The 16,182-nt window shown below is 39.7% G+C and overlaps 2 pseudogenes; both read left to right on the top strand.

The window, feature by feature from the left end:
* Window positions 1-8,455: 8,455 nt before the first annotated feature.
* On the top strand, window positions 8,456-9,124 carry LOC149214085 (protein DETOXIFICATION 16 pseudogene; annotated as a pseudogene).
* Window positions 9,125-10,504: 1,380 nt separating this feature from the next.
* On the top strand, window positions 10,505-15,526 carry LOC149214084 (CBL-interacting protein kinase 32 pseudogene; annotated as a pseudogene).
* The last annotated feature ends 656 nt before the right edge of the window (window positions 15,527-16,182 follow it).

Raw genomic sequence — 16,182 nt, 5'->3', positions numbered from 1 at the left:
AATACATTCAGATGCTCTGTCACCGAGTCTCCATCTTTCATCCTTAGGTTATACAACTTTTTCCATAGGAACAGTTTATTCACCAGAGACTTAGATTGGTACAAAGTCCCTAACTTATCCCACAAATCCTTCGTCGTAGCTTCCCCTGATACATTCAACAATACTGAATCCGAGACACATAATCGTATTGTGCTCTTTACCTTTTGATCCAACTTCTTCCATTCTTCATCGGACACTCCCGTTGGTTTAGTACCTGGATCTACCACAATCCACTGATATTTATCCACCAATAGATCCTCCATCTTGAGTTTCTATAACTCATTAAATTTTTCGATCTCTATCTTTCCACTGCTCGCCATCTTGTTTCACCACCAAAATCGATCCTGCAAATCTCCCACTGAACAGGGTCTACCACAGGTCCAAGAAAAACCCCTCAACAATAAAGGCGTCTCCTTGAATCCAAAACAACTCTGATGCCAAATGTAGGTTTTAACCCTACATAGAATTTACCTACGTACCAATTCTAAAACACGGAAAATAAACAATACGAGAGCATAACACATAAAATTCATATACACATAGATTTTCCCCTAGATCCAAAAACTGGGACTACCAGCTTGATTTTTCATTATGTTCCTTTCAATGTTATAATACATATTTATACATGGCAAAGAATCCAATACCATGGACCAAAAACCATCGCGCCCAAAACCATGTGTGAAAACCATGCACAAAAATATAGGTAGGTCTGCCCAACCTAATATAAGGTCCAAAAAAATTTTCCCTAGGGCACTGCCCCAGACCCCGTAGAGGGGGGGCTAACCAACCCCCTCAAACCCCCCTGTGACCCCCTCACTGTGCAGTCACCACAATGAAGGGGGGGCTCCATCCCCCCTCTAACCCCCTAGTTAACTAGGTGGGTTAGTCGTGGAAAAAATATAACACAACCCAACAACTCCTTCACTCATGCAATGCGAAAAGCCATATTAGGAAGGGTGATGATTTTGATGAATGGGGACAATAGTTAAAAGAAGATATTTCTAGAAATGCCATGTCACCATAGCACTCCAAGCCCTCCATCCACTTCATACCCACTATCTATCCATCATTCATCCATCCCATTTCATAAGAAAAAAATTAACATTTTTCAAGAACAAACCCTACACTCTGTCTCACCCTGAAAATTTCTTGAAAAAAACACACACAACACATCCTCTCCATTTTCACAAACCTACACTACTCCCTCTGAGCCCTAACATCATCCTCCAACCCCTCTACATCATTTTTCATCACTCCAATACAGTGAGAAGACACTGAAAGAGAATGGATGACTGTTATAGGAAGGCATAATGTTGCTACAAGAAGGAAGAAATGAACAAATTGTGCTAAAACCCAAAATGGTAGTGCCTAAGAGAGACCTAATCATGATAGAGAACTTCAAGGCCATTAGGCAATCATCTAAGCCACAAAAGAGAAGACGAAGGCAACAAAAGGAAAGAAGGCATTCACCATCAAAATAGAACTCAATTGCAGTGATGAAAATAGGCTTTCCAAGAGGTCTCTAATCTCGTTGTAGCTTTTGTCCAAGGCCTAAAAGATGTTATAGAAAAGGGATAAAGGAATGGAAGTCAAGTTGAGGGTCAACCCTAGGCTCAGACTATCATTTTTACACAAAAAAGGTTTAAATAGGATGCTACAGGGTCTCCTATAATTCTACAGAAACTGCTACAGGGTTCCCTATAGTACTACAGGAACTGCTACAATGTTTCCTGTAATTATTACATAAATTACTACAAGATGTCCTAGTTCTGGTATAGAGGCATTTTGAAGGTTCTAGAGGTGTCCAAATGGTGTAAAAAGGTAGTAGGATGTTGGAAAAAGATATAGAAGACCTTTCCAAACTGAAAAAATATTCAAGAAACCATCTTGAATTAGGGGAAGAAGGTAGGCTAAGGGTCTCAAGAAACATTGTGATTTTCTCTATGTACAAACAATTTTGGAAAAAAATAGTGAAATTTGAATAAAGGTTTCAAGAGAGAGGATATGAATAAAATGGATCTACAAGGCAACAGAGTTCACTTGCAAAGAGGAAAGTTATGTTTTTTTTGCTTGAAAGACTATTAAACAATCATGAAAATAACAACTACATTTTTGTGCTTGTCCTTGCAGAATTTATAGACAAGATTATTAAGAGAAAGGATTGATAAATGCACAAGAGATATGCCAACAGGGCCATGAATGAGGCATAACGAGGTCACTAAGTTGCTTAGAGGATGAGCAACACTTTCAGCAAAGGGTATGATGGGCCTCTAAATTAGACATAAATTAATGCCCATGCCTCTAAATTAAACATATAATAAGGCCCATCTGACCATCCTTCAACACATTAAACCTTTCTTTTTGCATTAGATAATGTAATTTTAACTTGAATATGTTCATTAGGAAGGTTTATGGATAATTACATATTTGTGCCTACTATTATTTATTTTTGTGGAATATTGTGAGAATATTAGGCAGATTATGAAGATTTGCAGGAGATAATTTAGGAACTTCCTCCCTACTACAAGAGGATCAACATTAAATAATAAATCAACAATATATTTTGGAATTATGACACATATTGTGGAGCTCCAATGATTGATAAAATCTAGGAATGTGTGCCCTGCGATTTAATGCAGATTCCTAGTATTGGCAACTGAATCCACTAATAAAGGGATTTTTGGTGGGGAAAGCTTCCTCCTTTCATGGGGAATGATTCCTAATAATTTTTTATAAGTACCAAGTCAAATTTTCCTTTAGGGTTGGATTTTTCTTAGCCTTCTTGTGGAAAAAACTCATATTTTGCAGCTCCACTTTCATTTTCTGTAGGGATGTAATTGTATTGATGGAAATAATGAATATTTGTGCCATGTTCAGCTTCTAAATCTTGGTATCCTCCATAGGACTCTGATTTTCATTGGGCTTGGCCATCCCATGAGGCTCAGATCCCTTTTGTATCATTTACGTTTCTTCTTTTCACTTCTTATTCACATGCATCTCATGTTCTTGTTTTCTATTTCTCCATTTAGTATTAATGGTTTCTTGTTGTAGTATTGGGTTAAATTGTTGAAGTAAGCTATTTTGTAGGATGAAGAGCATAATTTAATCATTGTAACATATTTGTAAGGTCATAGTAATCATTGAGCTACTTGGATTAGCTTGCTTATTCTCAAATCTAGATTTCTAGAAGTCCCTTGTGGCAAATAACAGTAAATTTCTGCTATTTTTTGGAGCATGATAATGAGCTTCAATTGAGTTGATTTCACTTGCATAATATCACAAAAACATTCTAGTTCATAACAAAAATCACCCCATTTAATTTTCACTTGATTAGGTTAGGCATTTGATAGAGTTACTAGCTCACTAGCTATCGAATTTCTAGATTTTAGACTAGTAATTTTCTGCCATTCTTTAGCATGGGTTAGTAGTGGTATTTTTGGGTGATTCCACTTGGAATGGAGGCCTAATACATCCTAGTCAATAAAAATAAATTTCCCATTCAATTTGGATTTTATTTGGTTGGTCATTCGGTGAATTATAACTCCCTATAGCAAATTTGTTGTTTCACGTAGTAAACTACAGGAAACCCTGTAACATCCTTCCAACATGTATATATTTGCCCAAATTCACTCAAGAAGCTTGGTTATTGTCCCTTAGGGTTGAATCAATACCCCTAGGCTCTAAATAAATTATTATAGAAGACTAAAGGCCACTTAGGACTTGCCTCTTTACCCATGCAAAACATTTCAACGATTTGGGCTAATGGACAAATTTATGGATTGGATAATACAACGATGATTTACTTGATTTCCACATCCAATGAACTCTATTAATGGATATAAAATTTTTGAAATGTAATGTGTTAGCTACCTATACCAATAGGTTTCATTTTTCATGATTGGCAGGGGAAGTGCCAAATATGCTCTACTTTGGTGATGCAAAGATATCATATTTTTTGGGAAACACTTGCCTTCAGTTGCTTGATGCTGTCCTACTTCTGAATGGGTGATCCAACAATCTAAGCTGGGTCATGCCATGTTTCAATTTTTGTGGTAGACTAGAGAAAGAAATCTGTCCAAACTGTTCAATCTTGGCAGATGAGTAGTCAGGTAGAGAATGAAGGTTCCCAACTACTTAATCTGGGGCCTTGGAAGTGATAAGGCTAGCCTTAGATAGAAAACCAAAAGAAATGCCAAAAGAAAAGAAAAGGGCACATGAGGGTTTGCAAGTCTAAGTGCACCCTCCTTGAAGTAATAAAAAATGCTAGGCAATAGAATGGGTAGGTAGATGGGGTTGCAGAAGCATGATTCCTTTCATATCACTGGCCTAAGCAAAGGAAACACATGGTGGCCAGTGCAGATCTTCCTATTCAGCAGTTTTGTAGCAACAAAGTGAAGCATGTCTAACTTCCCAATCATCCCCCATCAAACTCCTTGCTAACATCCCAATACCACCTTTGTTCATGAGAGAAATCAAACTCTTTTGTTGATCCTTGTTGTATAGAAGAGCCACATTTCTTGTGTAAAAATCTTTTCATTTTGATCTACTCTCCTAACTAAGTTTGTTTCCTATAAAACTTAGTCTTTGCTTCCTCTCTTCCATATATCTCATCCAAAACTAACTACTAACCACTTTATTACCTAATTCCCTATGTTCCCCTTTCCCTATTACTATATCACTATTGTGTACATAAAAAACCCCAAGAAAATGTATATATCCCTTCCCCTAGGCAATATAGCCTAATAGTTCTAAAAGGTCGGAGTGCAAGGAAACTAAAGTGCTAAAGGAAAAACAGCACTAGTATAATGTCTTGGGATTAAACCAAGATCTGCTTGGTTTAACAGCCCTAACCCCTTGTTGTGAATAAACACCAATAAACCCATTTTCACCCACAAAACATTGGAAAACCCAAAACCCACTATGATGTCTAACCCGCGCTATTTGCAAAAACATTGTAAAAACCCACTTTTTCCGCTTACCCAAAGTTTTGATTAAAGCGCGTATTTCACAAAAAACAAAAGAAATTATTAAAAAATGCCGCCGGGTCCCACCGTATCGTCCTATCACATTTGCTTCCCGTCGACCGTTGGATCTGGGCCCTCCCATCTGACGGCCCATATCAATATCGGGCCGCCCCCGATGCCTGCACGTTAGCACCCGAAAAATGTCAGAGGGTGACGTCAGGGCTCGGCCACGCGTCGCTCCCATATTATATCGGGCGGCCTCCTGCCAATACCGCGCCCGTACAATAAGCGGTCCGATAATACCGCTTACCGCCCTCCGTATACCGCCTGCCTACGTCACGTCCATGCCACGCCCACGTCACTGCCACCTCAGCGCTGCATCACCGCTCCATTCGCCATTGCCCTGAGCTGTCCACCACGTCCCCCATCCACGCGGACCACTCACCGGCTACCACGTCATCATTTCGTACCCGACCCCACCCGATGACGTCATGCTGACGTCATCCCAAAAAACGCGCCAAAGCCAAAAATGTCCATATTTGGCTAAAAATCATGGTTTTTTCGCACTTTTCGTCAAAAGACTACTATGCTCCCTGCATGTAATTTCACGACCATTTCGCCGCCAACCTGCTGAAATGCACTCTAGAGCCATGGTTGCCTACAAGTCAAGTTGAACCAAGCCTCCACATTGTGCTGCGACCAGGTATTTACTGCATTCTTCTTGCGCCTGGTATATTCCGTTATGTACTGGTTAAAACACCATAAAACTGCCAATTTCACCGTGAAGTTAAGCTGCATTGCCCTGCAACTAAGTCAATTGCCCTCATATCAGCCAATTGTGCCTAGTTGTACCTCAGTTACCCTGTTGTCACTGCAAATTCGCCAAGTTTATATCAACCTACTATGCAAGTGTTACATTTGCCCGCAATTCACTAAAATTCTGCTTAAAACACACAAAAACCATGGAAACTCCAGTGGCATTGAACATTCCACCCTTGAATGCCCCACACAGAGAGATAGAATGGCAAGCCTTGGGTGATAGAGACTACCAGATGACAGAAGTACTCTCACTGGACACCAAATATAATATTCATGTACTCAATGAGCTGAAGGCCAAGCACCTCAGTGGAACTGATATTCTAGGGATTTGGGACTCCAATTTGCCCATTTTCAATCTTCCTCAAGTCAATGTCCTCCCAGATTTGATTCATTGATGCAGTGCCAACTATGATCCATGTCAAATCGCTGTCCTCAGTCCCTCAGGTTCAGTTTTGTTTCATATCACCACTGAGGCTATAAATCAAATGCTACAATTTCACACTACAAAGCCTTTGAATCCTCTATCCATGATGCACTTAATAGACCAAGGAAGCAAGCTATCCAGTGCCCAAATCATAAAGATTAATCAGCTATTCATTCAATCAGGCTCTCAAACTGTGAGGACTCCTCCTATAGGAAATGTATATTTCAATGAGTTGGGCAAGTTGCTTGTGGATTTGATCAGTTATGTCCTGGGTTACAGATCATCTGAGGATGCTGATGAAACCATTCTGGCAATGTTGTCTATCTTCTCCCCTGGAAAGCCTCCTTCTGTTCATTATGATTATGTTGCATACATTGCCAATAAAATTCATGAGCAATTGATGAATTTAGAGAGGGAAAGGATATTTAGATATACTTCTTACATCTATCACTTATTCCTTTTTTACCAGCCTGATAGCTTCCCTATCACTCTCAAGAAGTTTGATGCTCAGGGAAACCCAAGGTCTGTGGTATTTTGGTCTTCAATCTTTCATCAAAAATCTTATTCACCATACAGCTACTATGAATTTATAGACCTTTTCATCCATTCAGCCATGTCCTTGCTGTTGAGTGCCCCCCCTCCAAGATTGACAGATGAGATGCAAAGAATCCTCCAGCTCTCAAAGGCCTACAGCATTGGGGATTGGTACTTTTACCAACACCATACAGTAATCAGAATATATGGTTGTGAGTTAGCCCCATATAGGCTACCAAGATATGTCCCTATGAGACTCTTTTCTTTAGAGTATTTCAGGAAATTTGGAAATGCAGACATGGTCCATTTCCACAGAAAAAAGAAGAAGGTACAACTCAAAATCAGGAACCAGCTAGGCCCATTTCTTTATAACAAAAGGGAGGAAGGATGGAAAGAAGCAGATAAGATCCTAGAGTGCCTCGAATTGCAAACCAGTTTCCTCTGGATACCCTATGATCCCAATCATTTCATTAGTCTTAGAAGGGTCAAGTATAAGTTGGCTAGCTATGATCATATCAGGTTGCCTCATATTGAAAAATATGCAAATATGTTAAGATGGAAAGAGGGCACCCTAGAAGAGGCAAGCACTAAAGAGGAAATAGCACAAAGAGAAGCAAAGAAACTTGAGAAAGAAGCTGACTTGGAACATTGTGGACAGGTTTCTTCCTCTTATCATCCTCAACTTGGAGCAGCTGCCTCATCTTCTACAGCTCCCCAGCAAGCAGCCCAAACTACTCCTCAAGTTGCTAGCACAGATAAAGGAAAAGAAATGGAGCAGGAGCAGACACCACCAACAACAGAACAGCAGAAAGAACAGACCGAACAGCAAGAGGAAATGGCCGAGGCCCCTGTATCTACAGAGCAACAGGCTCAAGAAAGTGTGCCTCCAAGGCAGGAAACAGCAGCGGATACCTCAGTGCTGCAGACCCCAATAAATGAAGAAAGAACTAGGAAGAGGGACAGAGAACAAGAAACTCCCCTCACTACGTCAGCAAGTCAACAAGGGGAGAAAAGACAAAGATTAAACCCCTTTTCTGAAGAAGAGATGCCTATTGGGCCTGTTATCACTGAAAATGTTGTAGTAAAAAAATTTTTAGCTTGGCTTAAAGTCAGGGTATTTTCGCAGCGCCAGAATTCTTTTTAGCAGTTTCGCAGCGCTACCTGTTTGAGTGGTTTCGTAGCGTGCTACGAAACTGGGGATTTGTTTGAGTTTTCAGTGAAGGTCCAAATCCTAGCATGCTTATTGTACAGATTTCTACTTCCCTCCAGGAATTTTGATGAGAGCAGTGGCAGTATGTTCAAGGAGACACCTTATGATGATGCAGCTATTGTAGGATTGCCATCAAATACATTAAGGGAGTTATCTCTGAATTCTGGCTCATGGGTGATTGTGAAAGATGTACATACTAATGTGGGAGACTTGCAGGAGATTTTGTGTTGAATCCTCTAGACAAAGAATCTATTAAATTTTATAAGTCATAGAGTGTTTGATATTTGGGATTGTCTTTTCACAATCTGTAACTTCTTTCACAAAGCAGGGCGCCACAATGGATTGAAAGATTTGAAAAATATTTATGATATAGTTCATGTTCCCGTTTGTTGGGTATTGGTGTTCAAAGTTGGATTAGGTAATAAAGGGGCTGCGCTTGCAAATTGCATTTCCAATTGGCTAAATATGGCACTTCTATCAATTTATGTTAAATCTTCCCCTACATGCAAGAAGACATGGACATCTTTCTCAAGGGAAGCTTTATGTGACATTACAAACTTTCTTAAGCTTGCTATTCTATCTGCAGTAATGCGTTGCTTGGAATACTGGTCTTTTGAAATGCTTGTTCTCTTCTCCGGTTTGTTGCCTAAGCCTGAACTTGAGATATCAGTTCTCTCCATCTGTCTTAGCACTGATGCAGTTGCATATATGATCCCCTTTGGCGTGGGTACTGCTGTAAGTACACGAGTTTCCAATGAACTAGGAGCTGGACGCTCACGCACTGTACAGTTATCAGTGTGTGTCGGGGTTTGTATGGCAGTCAATGAGGCTCTTATGATAGGATATATTTTATTCTCTATCAGAAATGTATGGGGCTATGCTTATAGCAATGAAGTAGAGGTAGTTGAATGCATTTCAACCATGATGCCACTACTTGTACCCTCAACATTTATGGATGCCATCCAAGGTGTTCTATCAGGTATTGCTAGAGGATGTGGATGGCAAACGTTGGGTGCCTATGCAAATCTTGGGGCATACTATGTGGTTGGCATGCCTATAGCTGTCATTTTAGCCTTTGCACTGCATGCTGGCGGCAGGGGACCTTCGGCATTTAAGCACCTGTTCTGTTGCTAAGAACATTGCGCTAACAAAGGAAAATCTTATCAAAAATTTATCACTGCTGCACAGAAAAGGATATATGGGAGCACCCAAAAGAAGTTGATCAGGTTTTGGTTAAATATGAGCGCCTTCAAAAATTTCGCATTCATACTCCAAGGTATGCACTTGTGAACAGAGATTACCCCTATTAAGAGTTGAACTACTTTGTGGAGCAAGGGATTTTGTTCAAAACCATGCATAGCGAATTATCAAGCCTTTTGTGGAAAAAACCAGTTTATGGAGATGATCACAGTGTCTATGGTTTAGTGGCCAATCTTCTGGCTTATCATATGTTTTCGAGCCTCTTACACTATTATGGAGGATTGAACCCGCGTTATCAAAGGCAAACAGAGCGAAAAGTTGTAGAAGGACAATGGGATTTCCAAGAGCTAAGGCCGCTGCATTACTTGTATCATTTTGTCCGACAATATCCATATGGAGGAGGCGAAGGCAGATATGAAGAATGCAGTTCTGAAAGTGTTCATGTCGAAGATCGAGGAAGCTAAAAGCCAGAACCTTATCAATATGAAGGTTGAATCAATTTTGGAAGATTTGTCTTCGGGATTATTAGAGTCTATGAAGAGACACGTCTTTTGGTCCCGTGGCAAATTCATGGAATAGCTTAATGTATGGGCGCAAGTGTTTGATGAAACAGACGTAGCTCATTATCATCGTGGCCTAGCTTCATAAGACCTCTTTTTCTACGCGAACAGGTGGCAGGGGTGATCAATAGTCACTGTTGTTATAATGAGACATCTGGCAATTATGTTTCCAGGAAAATGATCAAAATGCGTATCAATTCTGTTTTCAGCTTCCCAAATTATCGGCTTTTATTGGAAGCACGCCAGAGAAACTATTTTATAGGAATGACAACCTTGTTTCAAGTGAAGCAGTTGCTGGAACCCGCGCTCGAGGACATAATAGCATGGAGGATTTACAGATTGGACTATTGATTTCTTTGTGCACCTGTAGCAAAAAGGTTAAATCAATATGCTAAATATGTAATACAAAAGTCAGAAGCATAGCAATTTGGGTAGCCTGTAATGTAAACCGCTCTACATAATAGGTGGTCGATTCCCTAAATGTCAGTTGAACCTGTGGTTGTTATATGCATTGAATGGAGCATATCATGGTACCGGTGAATGAGGGAGGTCGAGAGCGCCTGATGAATTAATGTGTTGTTGTGTATGAAAGTTGATTGTCATGTGGTTGTTTGAACAGAGTGTCTGCAAGCTGAATTTCTTATACCTGAAGGATGATGGATGGGCAAGCAGATGATGACTCAAAATATAAAGATGGGGAATACAGAAATCTAATTCTTATTATTGGGATGAAGACAATACTATTCAACGGGTTAACTATCAGATAAAACGGGAAATATCAACCATGAAGTTGATTAAGCATCCAAATGTTGTCCAGCTGTATGAGGTCATGGCCAGTAAGACAAGAATTTACATTATACTTGAGTTTATATCTGGAGGCGAGCTCTTTGACAAAATAGTTAACCATGTAAGGTTGAAGGAAGATGAAGCAAGGAGATACTTCCAGCAGCTTATTAATGCTGTTGATTACTGCCATAGTAAGGGTGTCTACTATAGGGACTTGAAGCCAGAAAATTTGCTTCTGGATACATATGGAAATCTTAAAGTATCAGATTTTGGCCTAAGTGCACTGTCTCAACAAGTCAGGGATGACGGTTTGCTTCACACTACTTGTGGAACACCCAATTATGTTGCTCCTGAGGTCATCAATGATAAAGGTTATGATGGGGCAACTGCAGACTTGTGGTCATGTGGTGTCATCCTATTTGTTTTAATAGCAGGTTACTTGCCTTTTGATGATCCAAACCTTATGACATTGTATAAAAAGATATATAAATCAGATTTTACGTGCCCTTCATGGTTTTCTTCTGATGCAAAGAAATTAATTACAAGGATTTTGGACCCAAACCCTAAGACACGAATTACAGTACCTGAGATTTTAGACAATGAATGGTTCAAGAAAGGTTATAAGCCACCCAAGTTTAATGAAGAAGAAGATGTAAATCTGGATGATGTTGATGCTGTTTTCAATGGTTCAGAAGAACATCTTGTTACAGAAAAAAAAGGGAAACAAAACCAGAGGTGATGAATGCATTTGAACTTATCTCCATGTTCCAGGGTCTCAATCTTGGCAATCTCTTTGAAATGGACATGGGTATGGTTAAGCGAGAAACGAGGTTTGCATCTAAACGCCCTGCAAACGAGATAGTATCGAAAATTGAGGAAGCTGCAAAGCCTCTTGGATTCAATGTGCAAAAGAGAAATTACAAGATGAAGATGCAAGGTTCAAAGACTGGAAGAAAGGGTCATTTGAATGTAGCTACAGAGGTATTTGAAGTAGCTTCTTCTCTTTTTATGGTTGAAGTCCGCAAGGTTGGAGGTGATACCTTGGAATTTCATAAGTTTTACAAGAACCTTTCAGCAGGCCTAAAAGTATCTCCAGAAAGCAGAGGAATCCGAGCATGCTGTTTGAGTTTGTTTTTAGGAAAAGCTATTGACATTGAAGCCTGGCAGCTAAACAGGATTATTTGCAAATTGTTGTTCATTTGTTGGAATGAGGAAGATCATTAATAAATGTAGCACAGTGTTAGCAGAAAACCAGTGAGGGGGACTGTGTTTTTAAATCACACAGCAGTTTCGTAGCGCGCTACGAAACTGCTGTAGGTGATGATTTAAAGCGCAGAGCAGCTAGTGTAATACTGTGAGCAGGAGTTGTGAAAGAGAGACATCTGTCTATGCCACCTACAGTACATTCAAAAACATGGTAGTACTTCATGCCTGGGGTTGTTAAATGATTTGGGAACATGTTGCTACACTTTCGGAGAAGGTTGGGAGACATAGACCATTATAATAGGAGCACACTTTCTGGTCATTAAATGAGCCATCAGCGCTTTCAAGCATCCCAAGTCAGCATGCATTGCATCCGTAACTCAGCCATATCAGATTAATTGAAGGAGGACAGCTGCCAAAGCATTCAAGAAAGTATCAAGTATACGAGGAGAATGAAATTAGTATTTTAGTTTGATTAGGATTGTGTGTAATTATAGTTCAGCATGTTTGTAATTAATGCATTAGTTAGTAGCATGTAGGAATAGTTAATAGCCACCTTCGAGGCTCCCCTCATGCTGGAGGAGGAAGCTCGAGGTGTTTTAGTTTGCTTGCCTATATATGGGCCAAGGTTAGATGTAAAAAGGGTTGGATACTTAATAGAAAAACAGTGTTGTTTTGGGCCATTGTAAGACCTTTTTTGACAGTAATAGTAAAACAGAGTTATTCTCTTCTCAAGATTCTCGAAGGATTGTCATGATCAAATGTAGTGATGATGTGTGGTACTTTATGTTATTTTATGGTTTTGTTGTATGCAATCACTCAGAATTCATAAATATATGCTCTGACTTCCTGTGTATACAGCAAGCTATGTTTTGGTGAAATATGTTTGACATGTAATGCTAAGAGCCTTGATTTCTATGAGGTCACTGTGTTTTCCTTGTTTACTTGATATTATAGACTCCATAGCCCAATGAGAGCCAGTTTGATGTGTTTCCAACCAATTATGCTTTCATAAGTGAATAAAGAGTTAGCCATCTAGTGTTTGAAGGATTTTATCAAGAGTTGTGAGAGAGCCCTCTCTGATTAGGAAGGCTAATTCCTAATCTAAAGTATGGTCTGAAACAGTTACATGAAGCTTTGCTTGGTTGCAGCCCCTAGTACTGGTTTTGTGATAACATTTTGGTGCGTCTGCCGGGAGCTTAAGTTTGGATTTCTGAAGGTAGCAGGAGTTCAAAATGATTTTCATGGCTGCAGAACTACCTTGGCGACTCCATTGTTGAAGAAGTCAAAGTTCATACATTCAGGGTGATTCCACTGGAGCTATGAAAGACCCAGAAGCTGCCATTATTTGTTCAAGGTATGCATGCATAGATTTCTCAGGACTACATGGTTTCCCAAACCATTTTCCCAAGGATGTTTATTTTCTAAGGAATGGTCCAAAATTTAACGGTGAAGATTTGAGTTTAACCTTGGATCATATTTCAGATTTCTGTCATTTTGCTGAGCTTCTTAGAGTTAAACATGAGGATGTTTGCATAAGGTTATTTTATGATTCACTCCAAGGGAAATGCAAACAGTGGGTTGAATGCTTGCCTGCCAAGTCCATTAAGTCATTGCCAGACTTTTGGCTTATGTTCTTGGAGGAATGGATAGATAGGACAGAGGTGGTGGCAGAATCTCCCTCAGTAGAAGGTTTTAAACAATGGAATAGTGATCATAGTACAAAAGAAACTAATGAATCTTTTTCTTTGTCCTTATCCTCATATCTGAAATCCTTTGACTGCAAGTCAGAGGATAAGATGAAATTTTTTGATGAATTTGCCAAAGATATTGAGAAAGAGATTGAAGGTTTAGAAGGACAAATTCAAGCATACAGTTTTCATGATCATGATTATTATTCTCAAAAGTTTTCTGTGACAGAGAGCAAGGAGACTATGCTGCTTCCATTCTCCTTCATGATTGAGGAACTGAACACTGTAATTGAAGATCAGTTTGCACAGCTGGAAAGTCTCAAGGAAGGACAAGCTGATCATGTGTTTTGGGACCCTATAGCTGATTACATGGAAGAGTTTTACTCTCCAGTGTTTCAGTTTTCATATGAAGATTAGAGACTATTTCAGTGGCAGTGGTCTTTACACTATCACATTGGATTTGAAATCCAATACATTCAGATAAGATTTCAGTGGCAGCGGTCATCACACTATCACATTGGCTCTGAACTCCAGGACAGTCAAAGAAATCAAATATCAGATGAGGCTAATAATTGGCTGCATTGGAAGTTTCATATTGATTGAGCTGAAGAGTTTGAATTGTTAGGGTAGGTAGGTAGGTAGATTGCAAATAAGCTCAAGGTTGGCTGAGCATTTATTTTTCAGTAGCAGTAGTTTCTTTCTCCTACAGTCATGCTTGTCAAGCAAATTTTTGTTTGTCACAAATGGATAAGGCACTGGAGCTGCATGTTCTTAGTGCACCACAGGGGCACACTATCCCAAGTGGAGCCACTGTTATCACTGAAAATGCTGTAGTAAAAAAATTTTTAGCTTGGCTTAAAGTCAGGGTATTTTCGCAGCGCCAGAATTCTTTTTAGCAGTTTCGCAGCGCTACCTGTTTGAGTGGTTTCGTAGCGTGCTACGAAACTGGGGATTTGTTTGAGTTTTCAGTGAAGGTCCAAATCCTAGCATGCTTATTGTACAGAGTTCTACTTCCCTCCAGGAATTTTGATGAGAGCAGTGGCAGTATGTTCAAGGAGACACCTTATGATGATGCAGCTATTGTAGGATTGCCATCAAATACATTAAGGGAGTTATCTCTGAATTCTGGCTCATGGGTGATTGTGAAAGATGTACATACTAATGTGGGAGACTTGCAGGAGATTTTGTGTTGAATCCTCTAGACAAAGAATCTATTAAATTTTATAAGTCATAGAGTGTTTGATATTTGGGATTGTCTTTTCACAATCTGTAACTTCTTTCACAAAGCAGGGCGCCACAATGGATTGAAAGATTTGAAAAATATTTATGATATAGTTCATGTTCCCGTTTGTTGGGTATTGGTGTTCAAAGTTGGATTAGGTAATAAAGGGGCTGCGCTTGCAAATAGCATTTCCAATTGGCTAAATATGGCACTTCTATCAATTTATGTTAAATCTTCCCCTACATGCAAGAAGACATGGACATCTTTCTCAAGGGAAGCTTTATGTGACATTACAAACTTTCTTAAGCTTGCTATTCTATCTGCAGTAATGCGTTGCTTGGAATACTGGTCTTTTGAAATGCTTGTTCTCTTCTCCGGTTTGTTGCCTAAGCCTGAACTTGAGATATCAGTTCTCTCCATCTGTCTTAGCACTGATGCAGTTGCATATATGATCCCCTTTGGCGTGGGTACTGCTGTAAGTACACGAGTTTCCAATGAACTAGGAGCTGGACGCTCACGCACTGTACAGTTATTAGTGTGTGTCGGGGTTTGTATGGCAGTCAATGAGGCTCTTATGATAGGATATATTTTATTCTCTATCAGAAATGTATGGGGCTATGCTTATAGCAATGAAGTAGAGGTAGTTGAATGCATTTCAACCATGATGCCACTGCTTGTACCCTCAACATTTATGGATGCCATCCAAGGTGTTCTATCAGGTATTGCTAGAGGATGTGGATGGCAAACGTTGGGTGCCTATGCAAATCTTGGGGCATACTATGTGGTTGGCATGCCTATAGCTGTCATTTTAGCCTTTGCACTGCATGCTGGCGGCAGGGGACCTTCGGCATTTAAGCACCTGTTCTGTTGCTAAGAACATTGCGCTAACAAAGGAAAATCTTATCAAAAATTTATCACTGCTGCACAGAAAAGGATATATGGGAGCACCCAAAAGAAGTTGATCAGGTTTTGGTTAAATATGAGCGCCTTCAAAAATTTCGCATTCATACTCCAAGGTATGCACTTGTGAACAGAGATTACCCCTATTAAGAGTTGAACTACTTTGTGGAGCAAGGGATTTTGTTCAAAACCATGCATAGCGAATTATCAAGCCTTTTGTGGAAAAAACCAGTTTATGGAGATGATCACAGTGTCTATGGTTTAGTGGCCAATCTTCTGGCTTATCATATGTTTTCGAGCCTCTTACACTATTATGGAGGATTGAACCCGCGTTATCAAAGGCAAACAGAGCGAAAAGTTGTAGAAGGACAATGGGATTTCCAAGAGCTAAGGCCGCTGCATTACTTGTATCATTTTGTCCGACAATATCCATATGGAGGAGGCGAAGGCAGATATGAAGAATGCAGTTCTGAAAGTGTTCATGTCGAAGATCGAGGAAGCTAAAAGCCAGAACCTTATCAATATGAAGGTTGAATCAATTTTGGAAGATTTGTCTTCGGGATTATTAGAGTCTATGAAGAGACACGTCTTTTGGTCCCGTGGCAAATTCATGGAATAGCTTAATGTATG

This window comes from Pinus tabuliformis, chromosome 1_1, assembly GCF_031772625.1.
Source record: "Pinus tabuliformis cultivar Carrire ecotype Pingquan chromosome 1_1, CPIR1, whole genome shotgun sequence".
In the NCBI taxonomy this organism is placed as follows: domain Eukaryota; kingdom Viridiplantae; phylum Streptophyta; class Pinopsida; order Pinales; family Pinaceae; genus Pinus; species Pinus tabuliformis.
Note: the sequence above shows the minus strand (reverse complement) of the source record. Positions and strands in the feature narration are given on the sequence as shown.